At 52.7% G+C, this 14485-nt stretch overlaps 1 long non-coding RNA gene across 1 annotated transcript in view; it reads right to left on the minus strand.

Annotated features, from left to right (window-relative positions):
* The window catches only part of LOC144761917 (uncharacterized), a 192630-nt gene that overhangs the window by 69155 nt on the left and 108990 nt on the right, over positions 1-14485 (minus strand). The window lies entirely within an intron of this gene.

The raw sequence follows: 14485 nt of genomic DNA on the forward strand, positions 1-14485 counted from the left end.
TTTCTCCATGTGTGTGCTGTGGCTGATACTATGTTTTATCCCCAGATCCCATGTGGGCGAACAGAAGTGAGAATGGACAGCCAAAGTTCCCCTCCCCTCTTTCAAGAAAATACCCAGGTGGAGGACTCGTTGCCGGGCACCTCCCAGGATGCAGTGTGGGCAAACTTTTTGGAGATGGCAAAGCTTAAAGGCATTGCTTGGGCACAGAACTTGATGAACACGCCAGAGCCAGAGGATTCTGGTTTAACGACTGAAACCCCATTGTCTGATACCCAGAACAGTACCGAGGCCGCTCCCTCCAGGCCCAAAAGGATCAGAAAGCCCACTGTTAGGGATTTCCCCCTGGAATCTTTGCCGCTGACACGAAGAAAATCGGTGGCAAACCCCCGCGAGGTCCCGTCACAAGGGGCAAGTGCTGCGCCACCACCCCCGGTCCTTCCTAAGGACAACCAGGCTGCCCAAGGTAATTTCGCTACAAGAGACGATCTGACTAAAGTTATGGACACTTTGAACAATTTCATGGGGCGTTTCCAAGGGGTGCTTACTGCTGGTATCTCACCTCAAGCTGGGGGTAATAGTGTTTTTAGCGGGAGTCCTGCTCCGGCAGCCTTCACTGTATGGTCATCTGTGCAAGCTGCTAAGCAAGGGGATTCAGTGCAAGTTGCTACCACATCAGTGGCTAATACGATTACGAATGGGGCGCTGAGTGCGGCGCCGCTGGGGAGTCCTCCCGACGCTCCATCCCCGGCCATTTCTCTGGTTCCTAACACGCCCTCTACCGGCACAAGCGCTCCCGCAGGGGTGCCTCCTGCTTCCAGCCCTTTGCCTGTTCCCCCGCCTTCCCCTGTCCCTGCGATCTCCACCGCACGCTCCTTTCTGGGCGATGCTCCTTGGCTTGGCAGGTACCTCAAGATGCCAAAGAGGGTATTTGGAGAAGGGAGTTTATTGATATCTTTACCCTACTTATGTTGGGTCAGGAGGGCATGGATGCTAGAAAGTTTGGGGCGAAGGAAGATGACAAAAAGGTAAAGTACCAGCCACGGCCTGAAAAGAACATTGCTAATTGGCTAGAAACTTTTTCCATTTTAGCGTCTGTCACCATGGAATGTTTTCCTGAACAGGGCCCAGGCCTGGTACAGTATTCTAGGATTATCCACAATGAGGCCTTGAAATGGGGTGGTAATGGGTGGATCAATTACGACAGAGAATTCAGAAGGAAAATGTCTCAGTGCCCAGAGATGAACTGGGATCAAAAGGAGGTGCAGCTCTGGATGGAGCACATGGGAGAACGGGGTCAGCTTGCAGTAGTAGCAACAGGTAGTCCTCCCAGTGGGCAGTCTTCGACAGGGGGATCCTCCTATGTTAGGGGCAAGGGTAAACATTTCTTTCGTGGAGGCCGCAGAAGGGGTGGGTCCAGAGGTGGCTACAAGCGGTCCCCTCCGGGCACTTGTCGTCTCTTCAACAATGAGTCTTGCTCCTGGGGGAAGACATGCAAATTCGTACATGCCTGTAACACTTGTGGGGGATCCCACCCCGCAACTTCAGCTTCTTGCCACTCCAAACAGGGCTCACAGCCAGCAAGTAAAGGGGGACAGTAATTTGGGGACAGGCAGCAGGTCACCGGGTCCGGCTACTCCTCACATGCTTTCAGACCCTTCCCAGTTGCAGGAAAGCGAGCTTCCTGGGCTCTCTCTTTCTCCAGTTTCACCCTCTCCTCCTCCAACTTTGCACCGGCTAGCGCCACTGGGAGGGTCCCCTGTGATCCTTGACAACATCACTCCTTTGCTCGGGGCGCTATCCTTTAGAGGCAGACAGCCGCCTGCTTTTGTTTGGTTTCCACGAAGGCTTTAGGATCTGTTGGACTTGGCCCTTAGGGCAGGTTCACCCCTAATCTTTTTGCTTTTATTTGTGACCCAGTGTTAGTGATTCTTGGGTCTTTGCGCACTTTTTCCCTGTGTCCCAGAGTAAAGTGCGTGCGTGTAGTATGGCTGGCCTGCCCTCCCATAGGAATGCATGGAGAATGTGTGTGTCCATGTTAGTTTCTGATGTGTGGGGAGTGCAGGCTCGAGTTTGGTATGTATGAACTCGTGAGAATGAATGCTGCGCAATGGTATGTGCGGCTTGTATGTGTCTAGAAGGGAAGTGCTACTTCTGGACATTGATGTATGTGTGCAGTGAGGATACTGGAGCGTGATTGGCTGGAGCTGGCTGGCATGCCAGGCTCCAGGAAGTCTGGATGGGTCTGCCCGGTGGTGAGTGTGAGATCAGCATGAGTGATGTGTGGGAGGAGTGCACCTGGGTCCTGGATGGGCTGGGGTTTTCCCCACACAATGCTGGCTCCGCCCCCCTGTGGTTTGTCTAACGACCCAAGCCTCCCCAGTGAATGAAAGGGGTGGTTGGGCCATCAAGGGTACTCCCAAGCCAGCTGCAACTGGTTTCCCCCCACCCTGCACCCTGAAGACAAAGGAATTTACAGTATAAGAAGGGACTGTGTCCCCTTACAATTGGTTCTCTGTTCTTTCCAGGATCCTTGCCAGAGGGGGCTGTTGCTGCTGCTGGGGCCAGGAGGACCGCCACTTGGCTTGTCTCCCTGCCTGGAGACCCAGTGTGCTGGCTCTGGCCCTGCCTTGCCCCCTGCCTGCCTAAAAGGACTTTGCTTGTGGCCAGAGCGCCTGGAAGCGCTTTATTTTCCCCCTTAGCGCTGAGCGTGCTTCTCTGTGCCTTGGGAGCGCTTATCTGCCTGCTAGCGCTGTGGAGCGCTTTTCCTTGTGCTCATAGCGCTTAGGAGCGCTTTATTTACGAGCCGGTGCCCACCCGGCATTGGACCCGTCTTGCCGACTTTTGGCAGAGCGAGTGCCCACCTCGCTTTACATCTATTTTGGACGCCGGTGCCCACCCGGCATTGCCCCGTGGTCGTGACTTCATTATCGAGGGAGCCCACCCCTCGTTTGCCCAGGAGATCACCGCCACAGCCCCGGGACCGAGAGAGTGCAGCCGCTGACGTCACCCGGAGAGCCGCGCTGTGATTGGTTACAGCTGCCGGAGGCTCGCCGGGTGACTCGCGACGTGATTGGCTGCCTGCCGGAGAAGCAGGAAGCAGCCTGCCGAGGCTCCGGAGGGAGAAGGGGAGCCCGCGCCGCCCAGGAGGAGAGAAGCCGGCCGTGTTTCCCGCCTCCCGCTGCACCAGTGGAGCTCCGGTGAGTACGGGGGCGGGTTCGTTGTTGTTCTGCGAGCGGCCCCGTTGGGAGAGGGCCGCTCCAACGAGAGGGGCCATCCCTTTGCTCGTGAGCCCTAGAGGCTCTTGGGGGCAATTATCTTGATCCAGAGTCCCCCGTGAGGGACTCCAACGAAGCCCCCATTTGATTTAGGAGCCCCGAGAGGCTCCAGGGCCCTGCAGTTGTTCTGAGCCCAGCGAGGCTCCAGCCCACATATTGTTTAGAGCGCTGAAGCTCAAAATTACCTATTGGTTGTGTGAGCCCTGAGAGAGGCTCAAGGGGGCATTTTAGCGTTTGAGAGCGCTGAAGCTCTATAGTGCCAGCAGATTGATTTTGCGAGCCCAGAGAAGGCTCACAGCGCCCACATTTGTTTTAGAGCCCCAGAGAGGCTCTTGGGTGCCATTCCGGGTTCTTGAGCCCACGAGGCTCCAACGTTGGCCAGCAGTATTCACAACTGTCCAGCACTAAGTGGACAGTTGCTACGTTTAGGCTTTGTGTTCTTGGCTGCCGGCGCAGCCTCCCCTGACATTGAGACTCAGGGCATTCCTGCCCTTTCGAGGCCAGTTGGCCTGGGGGACATTTCTAGTGTTGTGCCATGTGCACCCTGCGCAATTTATGATTTACTGCTTATGTGATTTCTGCGCAAATGTTCTACCTGCACCTCTGAATGTGTTTTAATGTTTCAGGTGCAATTGTTTGTTATTACCTTTGCTAAAAGTGACCTGCTTAGGTAATTGTTTATGTTTTTATTCCCCTTTGCTAAAAGTGACCTGCTTAGAGGAATGTTTGTTGTTTACCTTTGCTAAAAGTGACCTGCTTAGGTAATTGTTTATGTTTTAGTCCCCTTTGCTAAAAGTGACCTGCTTAGAGGAATGTTTGTTGTTTACCTTTGCTAAAAGTGACCTGCTTAGGTAATTGTTTATGTTTTTATTCCCCTTTGCTAAAAGTGACCTGCTTAGAGGAATGTTTGTTGTTTACCTTTGCTAAAAGTGACCTGCTTAGGTAATTGTTTGTTTTATCCCCTTTGCTAAAAGTGACCTGCTTAGAGGATTGTTTGATATTACCTTTGCTAAAAGGGACCTGCTTAGGTAATTGTTTATGGTTTATTTCCCTTTGCTAAAAGTGACCTGCTTAGAGGAATGTTGATGTTTTATTGCCTTTGCTAAATGTGACTTGCTTAGGTGATTATTTTAGGTTTCCTTCCCTTTGCTAAATGTGACTTGCTTAGGTGATAGGTTTTCCTTCCATAGGTCCTGATGATAAGGTCCTAGTTCCCTGCGTGATTTCCCTACAGTGTTTAGGGTGGCGTAGGAGGTATTTTCCCTTTACCAGTAGTTACTGGTTGTATGCTACATTTACTATTTCTGTGTTACAGTCATTATATGTTTATGTGCTAAGTGTTATACCTACAAGTGCTATTTCTAAAAAGTGCATACCCCTGACAGTGGGCCAGGTGGCCCTGTCCTGTACATAATCCCTTGTAAATCTTGCCCGTGCCTGTTGGCACATTGTAAAGTGTGTGTGTTATCTAATGTGTTTTTATTATTATAATACAAAGGCTATTTTTGATATAACCTTGTGTGGAGTTTCCTTTGTGGTGGGCCTAGGGTGTTGTCGCTGGGGTGCGCGCGCAAACGCTTTACACATCGCCTCCGAGATTAGCCTTGCTGCTCGCGTCACGTTACCTAGAGGGTGGGCAGGGGTTATCTTGGTGTGTGACTCCCTTGCCCTGACCTTAGAAATGGTGATCCCTGACTGACCTTGGCGTGAGCCTTGGCCGCCCGGGGGTCCCGTTTCTAACAGGATCCCTTTCACAGGTGCTCCGGGGAACAAGGATGCTGACAACCTTAGATCTGCCAAGGATCAACCAGAAGTAGTGAGGGCAAAGGTGGAAAAAGAGAGATCTTTGAACAGAATAGGAGGTCCTTTCCTGCACCCACCTCTAGAGAATTTTGTTATATCTCCCCTGGGGGTCGTGCCCAAAAAAGAACCAGGTGCCTTTAGACTGATACACCACCTTTCCTACCCAAAAGGGACTTCGGTCAATGATGGGCTAGAGGAGGGAGCATGCTCTGTGTCTTATGCCACGCTGGACGTAGCATTGGATCTAGTCAGGAGGGCGGGCAGAGGGGCCTGGTTAGCCAAAGCAGACATTGAATCGGCTTTTAGGTTACTACCAGTCCACTCGAGCAGCTATCACCTGCTAGGTTTCAAGTTAGACGGCATGTTTTACTATGACAAGTGCATGCCTATTGGTTGCGCTGTGTCCTGTGCGTACTTCGCGGCTTTCAGTTGCTTCCTGCAATGGGCACTCCAAGACACATACGGTGTAGAGGGGATGACTCATTACTTGGATTACTTTTTGTTCATCGGGAGTGACGGGAGACAGCGGTGCTCTCATGCCCTGGCAGATTTTGTTCTTCTCACAGACCACTTGGGGGTCCCCCTTGCTCCTGGTAAGACAGTGGGGCCAGCACAAATCCTGACATTCCTGGGAATAGAGATCGACACGATTGCAGGGGAGTCCAGATTACCAGAGGATAAGGTGCGCGACCTGACTACCAAGCTTCAGGCGCTGGTAGGGCTGGACAAAGCTTCCCTGGGCTGCATCCAGGGCATCCTAGGTCTGCTCAATTTTGCTGCCAGAATCATTCCAGTAGGTAGGGTCTTCGCCAGGAGACTAGCCAGGGCTACTGCGAACATAGCCAAGAAGCACCACATGGTGAAACTGAGCAAAGGTATTCAACACGATTTGGCCATGTGGGCTGAGTTTCTGCGCAACTTCAATGGGGCAGTGATTTGGAGGGCTCCCTGGGCGGGCAGCCCATACCTAGCTCTTTTCATAGACTCCTCAGGCAGGCACGGTTTTGGGGCCATCTTGGACAGGGAATGGTGCACTGAGAAATGGCCCAACGCCTGGATTAAGAAAAAGGTGACAGCTAAAATTACCGTCCTTGAGCTCTTCCCCATCATAGTGGCCTTCCACTTATGGCCTGCTATCCTGTCTGCTAAAAGGGTCCTACTGTGGTCAGATAACTTAGCTGTGGTACAGGCCAGCAACTCTCACTCTGCTAATTGCCCCCTGGTTCTATGCCTGCTACGCGAACTAGTGCGAGCTTGCCTTTACAACAATGTCGAATGCAGGGCGCGACACATTCAGGGTATCAAGAACATCGCTGCTGACGCTCTCTCTCGTTTTCAGTGGCAGCGGTTCCGAGAAGCTTGGCCAAGAGCGAGAGAGGAAGCCACCCCCTTCCCAGCGCACCTCTGGTACCTTCTGAAGTGGTGAACAGAATGAGGGCCCTGGGGGAGATGTCACTGGCGCCGAACACTAGCAATAGATACAAAGCATGTGTGAAAAAATGTTGTGCCACTGTGGGGCCCTGGGAAGTCTCCGGGGTGGCAGCGGAATTGAAAGTCCAGGCCTTCATTTGTGGGCCAAGGATAGCAAAAAGAGCCATTCTTGGATTTCAGGCCACCTCGCAGCCATCAGCCACAGGGCCAAGTTGAAAGGGCAGGCGGACCCTACCAGGACCTTTCTCATCGCCACGGCACGCGCTGTGCGGGGATGGGAGGCTGGCCCGGAGCCGGGCGGCGCATCGGGCGGGACTGTGTTGTGTTTTTGTCGTGCCCAGCCGGCCTTCGTTTAGCGCGGGTACATGCTGCCCTTTCAGAAATCTTAGCTGCCCTGCCATGCTGGGTTTAGGGTGGTGCGTTTCTCCTTGCTCCGATCGGGCGGAAAGGGGGTTCGAGGGAGTCATTTCTGACGGGAGGTGACCGACGGGGGGCAAGTTCTGGCAAGCGTGTTGGTAGCGGAGGCCCCCCCCCCTAATTTTACATGGAGTTTGCTAACGGAATAGTCCTTCCCCCCGTCCTGGCCAGTAGATTTATTTGCTGTCCAAAATTTACTTTGATTTACCAGAGTGCCCTTTTACTTATTTGCTGTTGGGATTTTATCACGCAGCCACCAGGGCCACGTATAGGCCGTTTGGCGACCCGAGCAGCATTAGGTAACTGCCTTCGCGGGCAGGGGTGCTTTCATCGCGGCCATTTTAGTGACCAAGGCAGCCGTTGGTCACTGCCCACGCGCCATGGGCGGCAGGTTGCGTAGCGGCCATCTTGGCGACTCGTACTGTCCCCCACCTTGGGATATGGACGCTAAGGTCTGGCTATCTTGACCCCTTTACGGCAGCGCCTGCCCGGGGGCTTGTTTACCTTTGAGGCATGTTTATCTTTGAGGGTGTTTGCTCCTTTTTAGTGTTTTATAGTGCGCGCCACCTCCCGAGTTGTAGGACTACTTGTGTGTCCTAGGCTAGGGTAACGGGTGTCCGATCCACCTGGAATGGAGTGGGACGTTATGGCTCCAGTCATTGATTTGGTTCCCTGCTTTGATGCCGTATTTTGCAATTATTTTTCAGGTAGGCAGTAGTTCCCTCTGCCCCTATTGATGCCCTTTCCACTCCGTCTCTCCTCGCACGCCCCAGCCCTCTCCGTCCGGTTTTCCTCGAGTCAGTGGGCACGTCTTTGGCGCATCGGCGCGCTAGCCGTGTGCTCACGCTCTAGTTATCGCGTCGCCACAGCTCCTCTTTGGCAGGCAGGAGGGGATTCTCTCCCTGCGCAATGAGGAGGCGTCACGCACAGGCCGTTGATGCCCGAGCAGGCAGGAAGTTTCGCACCTCAGCGCTGCCGGAGCAGTTTAGGGTACCTCGCTCACCTTCTTCTCGTATATTTCAGGGGTAAGCTGGATGCTGCCTGTTGTTTCACGCCACCTGCCGCTCCATGCCAGTTCATGCTTCAGGCCCCGCATTGGACTTCGCGTTACTCGAGCAGACCAGGGTCAGGCTGCACGAGCCTGGGTTTTTTCCTGCCCCACCATCTGTGGAGGCTATTTACTTCAGGGGCGGCCTTGCGGTGGCTTCCTCTTCCGAGTGCAAGTAGGCATCGCCCTACGGGCAGGCGCAAAATGGAAGACAGTGCTTCGTTAACAGATTCCGCATAGCGCACTATACGAATCAAGCATTGGCAATGCAATGGGTCTCGCATCAAGAAAGTGTAATTTTGAATGACACAATTTTCGCTTGGCTGTGTTGGTTAGGGAGTATCCAGAAGGGCAATAAGGGATGACATATGTTACATATAAGATGACACTAACATGCGTGTACTTGCAGGATTATACATGTACGGGTGGCGAGGACTGGCTGACAAGAAGCTGAAATACGGTGGTAGGACGCCGGAAGCGGAAGGAGCGCTACAGATTAAAGAGCGCATTTCAAAAAATTGAAGGAACGTTGTGACAATGTCTTTTATTTTTCAGGATACAAAGTAAAGTAAGCAGCGCAAAGGTTGAGGAAGCGGCACAGGTGGCAATTGGTGGGCCAGAGACAGGTCTATGGCGAAGGACCGGTCTTTGGGGTGGACACAGAAGGGGGGCGCATACACACAGGAAGGGAGAGGGAAAACGCCAGTGTGTTTTCAGGAAAATTGTCACCTACAAGCGCTAACGTTACCTATTTCCCTCCATAGCCCCTTCTCGTTCTACCTCGCTGATTTCAACCGAATCGATCGCAATTTTTCGTTCCGCCTTGTCGCACCAGTATAATGTAAGTATCGAGGGGTCTGGGACACGCACCAGTTGCCATTCAAGACGGCCAGGGTACTTTCTCCATGTGTGTGCTGTGGCTGATACTATGTTTTATCCCCAGATCCCATGTGGGCGAACAGAAGTGAGAATGGACAGCCAAAGTTCCCCTCCCCTCTTTCAAGAAAATACCCAGGTGGAGGACTCGTTGCCGGGCACCTCCCAGGATGCAGTGTGGGCAAACTTTTTGGAGATGGCAAAGCTTAAAGGCCTTGCTTGGGCACAGAACTTGATGAACACGCCAGAGCCAGAGGATTCTGGTTTAACGACTGAATCCCCATTGTCTGATACCCAGAACAGTACCGAGGCCGCTCCCTCCAGGCCCAAACGGATCAGAAAGCCCACTGTTAGGGATTTCCCCCTGGAATCTTTGCCGCTGACACGAAGAAAATCGGTGGCAAACCCCCGCGAGGTCCCGTCACAAGGGGCAAGTGCTGCGCCACCGCCCCCGGTCCTTCCTAAGGACAACCAGGCTGCCCAAGGTAATTTTGCTACAAGAAACGATCTGACTAAAGTTATGGACACTTTGAACAATTTCATGGGGCGTTTCCAAGGGGGGCTTACTGCTGGTATCTCACCTCAAGCTGGGGGTAATAGTGTTTTTAGCGAGAGTCCTGCTCCGGCAGCCCCCACTGTATGGTCATCTGTGCAAGCTACTAAGCAAGGGGATTCAGTGCAAGTTGCTACCACATCAGTGGCTAATACGATTACGAATGGGGCGCTGAGTGCGGCGCCGCTGGGGAGTCCTCCCAACGCTCCATCCCCGGCCATTTCTCTGGTTCCTAACACGCCCTCTACCGCCACAAGCGCTCCCGCAGGGGTGCCTCCTGCTTCCAGCCCTTTGCCTGTTCCCCCGCCTTCCCCTGTCCCTGCGATCTCCACCGCACGCTCCTTTCTGGGCGATGCTCCTTGGCTTGGCAGGTACCTCAAGATGCCAAAGAAGGTATTTGGAGAAGGGAGTTTATTGATATCTTTACCCTACTTATGTTGGGTCAGGAGGGCATGGATGCTAGAAAGTTTGGGGCGAAGGAAGATGACAAAAAGGTAAAGTACCAGCCATGGCCTGAAAAGAACATTGCTAATTGGCTAGAAGCTTTTTCCATTTTAGCGTCTGTCACCATGGAATGTTTTCCTGAACAGGGCCCAGGCCTGGTACAGTATTCTAGGATTATCCACAATGAGGCCTTGAAATGGGGTGGTAATGGGTGGATCAATTACGACAGAGAATTCAGAAGGAAAATGTCTCAGTGCCCAGAGATGAACTGGGATCAAAAGGAGGTGCAGCTCTGGATGGAGCACATGGGAGAACGGGGTCAGCTTGCAGTAGTAGCAACAGGTAGTCCTCCCAGTGGGCAGTGTTCGACAGGGGGATCCTCCTATGTTAGGGGCAAGGGTAAACATTTCTTTCGTGGAGGCCGCAGAGGGGGTGGGTCCAGAGGTGGCTACAAGCGGTCCCCTCCGGGCACTTGTCGTCTCTTCAACAATGAGTCTTGCTCCTGGGGGAAGACATGCAAATTCGTACATGCCTGTAACACTTGTGGGGGACCCCACCCCGCAACTTCAGCTTCTTGCCACTCCAAACAGGGCTCACAGCCAGCAAGTAAAGAGGGACAGTAATTTGGGGACAGGCAGCAGGTCACCGGGTCCGGCTACTCCTCACATGCTTTCAGACCCTTCCCAGTTGCAGGAAAGCGAGCTTCCTGGGCTCTCTCTTTCTCCAGTTTCACCCTCTCCTCCTCCAACTTTGCACCGGCTAGCGCCACTGGGAGGGTCCCCTGTGATCCTTGACAACATCACTCCTTTGCTCGGGGCGCTATCCCATAGAGGCAGACAGCCGCCTGCTTTTGTTTGGTTTCCACGAAGGCTTTAGGATCCCTTTCACAGGTGCTCCGGGGAACAAGGATGCTGACAACCTTAGATCTGCCAAGGATCAACCAGAAGTAGTGAGGGCAAAGGTGGAAAAAGAGAGATCTTTGAACAGAATAGGAGGTCCTTTCCTGCACCCACCTCTAGAGAATTTTGTTATATCTCCCCTGGGGGTCGTGCCCAAAAAAGAACCAGGTGCCTTTAGACTGATACACCACCTTTCCTACCCAAAAGGGACTTCGGTCAATGATGGGCTAGAGGAGGGAGCATGCTCTGTGTCTTATGCCACGCTGGACGTAGCATTGGATCTAGTCAGGAGGGCGGGCAGAGGGGCCTGGTTAGCCAAAGCAGACATTGAATCGGCTTTTAGGTTACTACCAGTCCACTCGAGCAGCTATCACCTGCTAGGTTTCAAGTTAGACGTCATGTTTTACTATGACAAATGCATGCCTATTGGTTGCGCTGTGTCCTGTGCGTAGTTCGCGGCTTTCAGTTGCTTCCTGCAATGGGCACTCCAAGACACATACGGTGTAGAGGGGATGACTCATTACTTGGATGACTTTTTGTTCATCTGGAGTGACGGGAGACAGCGGTGCTCTCAGGCCCTGGCTGATTTTGTTCTTCTCACAGACCACTTGGGGGCCCCCCTTGCTCCTGGTAAGACAGTGGGGCCAGCACAAATCCTGACATTCCTGGGAATAGAGATCGACACGATTGCAGGGGAGTCCAGATTACCAGAGGATAAGGTGCGCGACCTGACTACCAAGCTTCAGGCGCTGGTAGGGCTGGACAAAGCTTCCCTGGGCTGCATCCAGGGCATCCTAGGTCTGCTCAATTTTGCTGCCAGAATCATTCCAGCAGGTAGGGTCTTCGCCAGGAGACTAGCCAGGGCTACTGCGAACATAGCCAAGAAGCACCACATGGTGAAACTGAGCAAAGGTATTCAACACCATTTGGCCATGTGGGCTGAGTTTCTGCGCAACTTCAATGGGGCAGTGATTTGGAGGGCTCCCTGGGCGGGCAGCCCTGACCTAGCTCTTTTCATAGACTCCTCAGGCAGGCACGGTTTTGGGGCCATCTTGGACAGGGAATGGTGCACTGAGAAATGGCCCAACGCCTGGATTAAGAAAAAGGTGACAGCTAAAATTACCGTCCTTGAGCTCTTCCCCATCATAGTGGCCTTCCACTTATGGCCTGCTATCCTGTCTGCTAAAAGGGTCCTACTGTGGTCAGATAACTTAGCTGTGGTACAGGCCAGCAACTCTCACTCTGCTAATTGCCCCCTGGTTCTATGCCTGCTACGCGAACTAGTGCGAGCTTGCCTTTACAACAATGTCGAATGCAGGGCGCGACACATTCAGGGTATCAAGAACATCGCTGCTGACGCTCTCTCTCGTTTTCAGTGGCAGCGGTTCCGAGAAGCTTGGCCAAGAGCGAGAGAGGAAGCCACCCCCTTCCCAGCGCACCTCTGGTACCTTCTGAAGTGGTGAACAGAATGAGGGCCCTGGGGGAGATGTCACTGGCGCCGAACACTAGCAATAGATACAAAGCATGTGTGAAAAAATGTTGTGCCACTGTGGGGCCCTGGGAAGTCTCCGGGGTGGCAGCGGAATTGAAAGTCCAGGCCTTCATTTGTGGGCCAAGGATAGCAAAAAGAGCCATTCTTGGATTTCAGGCCACCTAGCAGCCATCAGCCACAGGGCCAAGTTGAAAGGGCAGGCGGACCCTACCAGGACCTTTGTCATCAGGGCAGCTTTAAAAGGGTGGGCTAGGGGTGAACCCAAAGTGCCCGACAACAGATCACCTATTGATTTCATAACTCTCCAGAGAATGATCTTGTGTTTGCCTCAGGTTACTTCCTCTGTTTACAAGTCTGCCTTGTTTGCATCTGCCTTCAGTTTAGCTTTCTTTGGCGCTTTCAGGATTTCAGAGCTGGTCGCCAAATCCAAGAATGACACGTCAGGTGTAGCATTGTCTCTGCAGGACATTTTGGTATTGGATGATATGCTCAAGATCACCTTGCGCCAATCCAAAACTGATCAGCGGGGAAGGGGGATAGAATTTTGGTTGCAAAGCCTAGGCTCGCCCAAATTTTGCCCAGTGAGCCTCCTGACTGCTTACCTTGCCATCCGCCCTTTTAGTGAGGGATATCTCCTCTTGCATTCAGATGGCACGCCACTCACTAAATACCAAGTGGAACATGTCATGCACGCTTGCTTGTCTTCGGCAGGGGTCTCTACGCTAGGCAAAAAGTTTTCGCATAGGTGCAGCCACAACTGCATCCTCTGAAGGGGTACACGTAGAAGGCGTCAAACAATTAGGGAGATGGACATCGGACTGTTACAAAAGATAGATCGGATCAGACAGCAGCATGTAGTGCTCAGTGAGCGCAGGATAATTTGTTAAGTTTTGTTCTGGGACTATAGGCAGCAACTGTGAATCTTGGGCAATCTTGGCCCTGTCCCACGAACTGTGTTTTGCTGTGTATGTTAGGCAGTGTGGTTTTTCTTGCCAGTGTGTTTTATTGCATGTTTTAATAAAATAGTTATATACAACACTTCTCTTTATTTACCAGGAACCACGGTTTGGGTGCTGCGCCACGAGGGGGTTTCCTAGTTGGCCCTGTGGGCGAAAAGCAGGAAGTGGAATCATGGGTTTAGCAAAACTCAATTTGTGTGGCGAGGAATTGCTGGCTTGCGTTGGAGCGGGGTGCTGGGCCTACTAACACAAGAATTGCAGGGGAACGCCCACCCCCCAGATGTGCTCATCCTGCATCTGGGAGGGAATGACTTGCCTTTACTAGGTAAAAGGTTCCTCCTGAGGGACATGAAAGTGAACATTATCAAGATCAGCAATTTATTAGGACCTTGCGAACTTTGGTGGTCTGAGATCACACCACGCCGTGTTTGGCTAGGTGCTCGCTCTGGGCAAGCGATAGAAGTGGCGCGAAGGAAGGTAAACTGTGCAATGCGTAAATTCGCAGAACTGATGGGCTTCGGCTTCATTCGACATGGGGAACTTCACGCCAAAGCCACTGGGTGCCTTGATGAGGAAGGAGTCCACCTTTCCAAAGTAGGCATGGATTTATTTTTGTTGGACATTCAAGAAGCCCTTCTTTCAGCAGGCTGAGTCTAGGAAGGTTAGCTCAGGTGGGGGGCCCTGTCTGTGACGGTCGCCACATCCAGGGCTGTGGAGGAGTTACAGGATGATCCAGAGGCGAAAGGGACTCAGGAGTACCCCATGCAGAAGCACAAAGGGTGCTCAGGCCCAAAATCCCCGGGAGATCTGTGCAGTGGACCCTGGGGGTGCGACGGCGCCCCGTTATCCTACGGGCGGTTGGTTACCGGGACAACCGGGGGTCGCTTGAACGCTCCGCCCCTCGTAGGGGGGGTGTGAGCTAGAGGGTGGACCAATGGTTACACCGGATAGGGGAGGGGCTATCCTCTCACCACAACCGCTAAGCACCGTCTGGCCAAGGCCGTGGGCTACTTGGCCTATCAGGTGGCAAGCTGCGAGGGGCGGCTTGCCTTTGGATCATCTGTAAGTTAACCCACCATGTTTTGGCATAAGGATGCTAATAAACCTGCAGCTACTTTTTCCCAACAACAAGTTGTCTTGTCTTTTTATTTTTTGTGGTACAACATGTTTATTGGGGGATGGTGTGCTGGCCGATATTGGCACAATGAATAATTACAGAGCTGGGAGCCTCATAAACCATCGCCATGTTCTGCATCAGTTGGGGGGCATCTATTTGCGTTATGACACT

This window comes from Lissotriton helveticus, chromosome 6, assembly GCF_964261635.1.
Source record: "Lissotriton helveticus chromosome 6, aLisHel1.1, whole genome shotgun sequence".
Classification (NCBI taxonomy): Eukaryota; Metazoa; Chordata; class Amphibia; order Caudata; family Salamandridae; genus Lissotriton; species Lissotriton helveticus.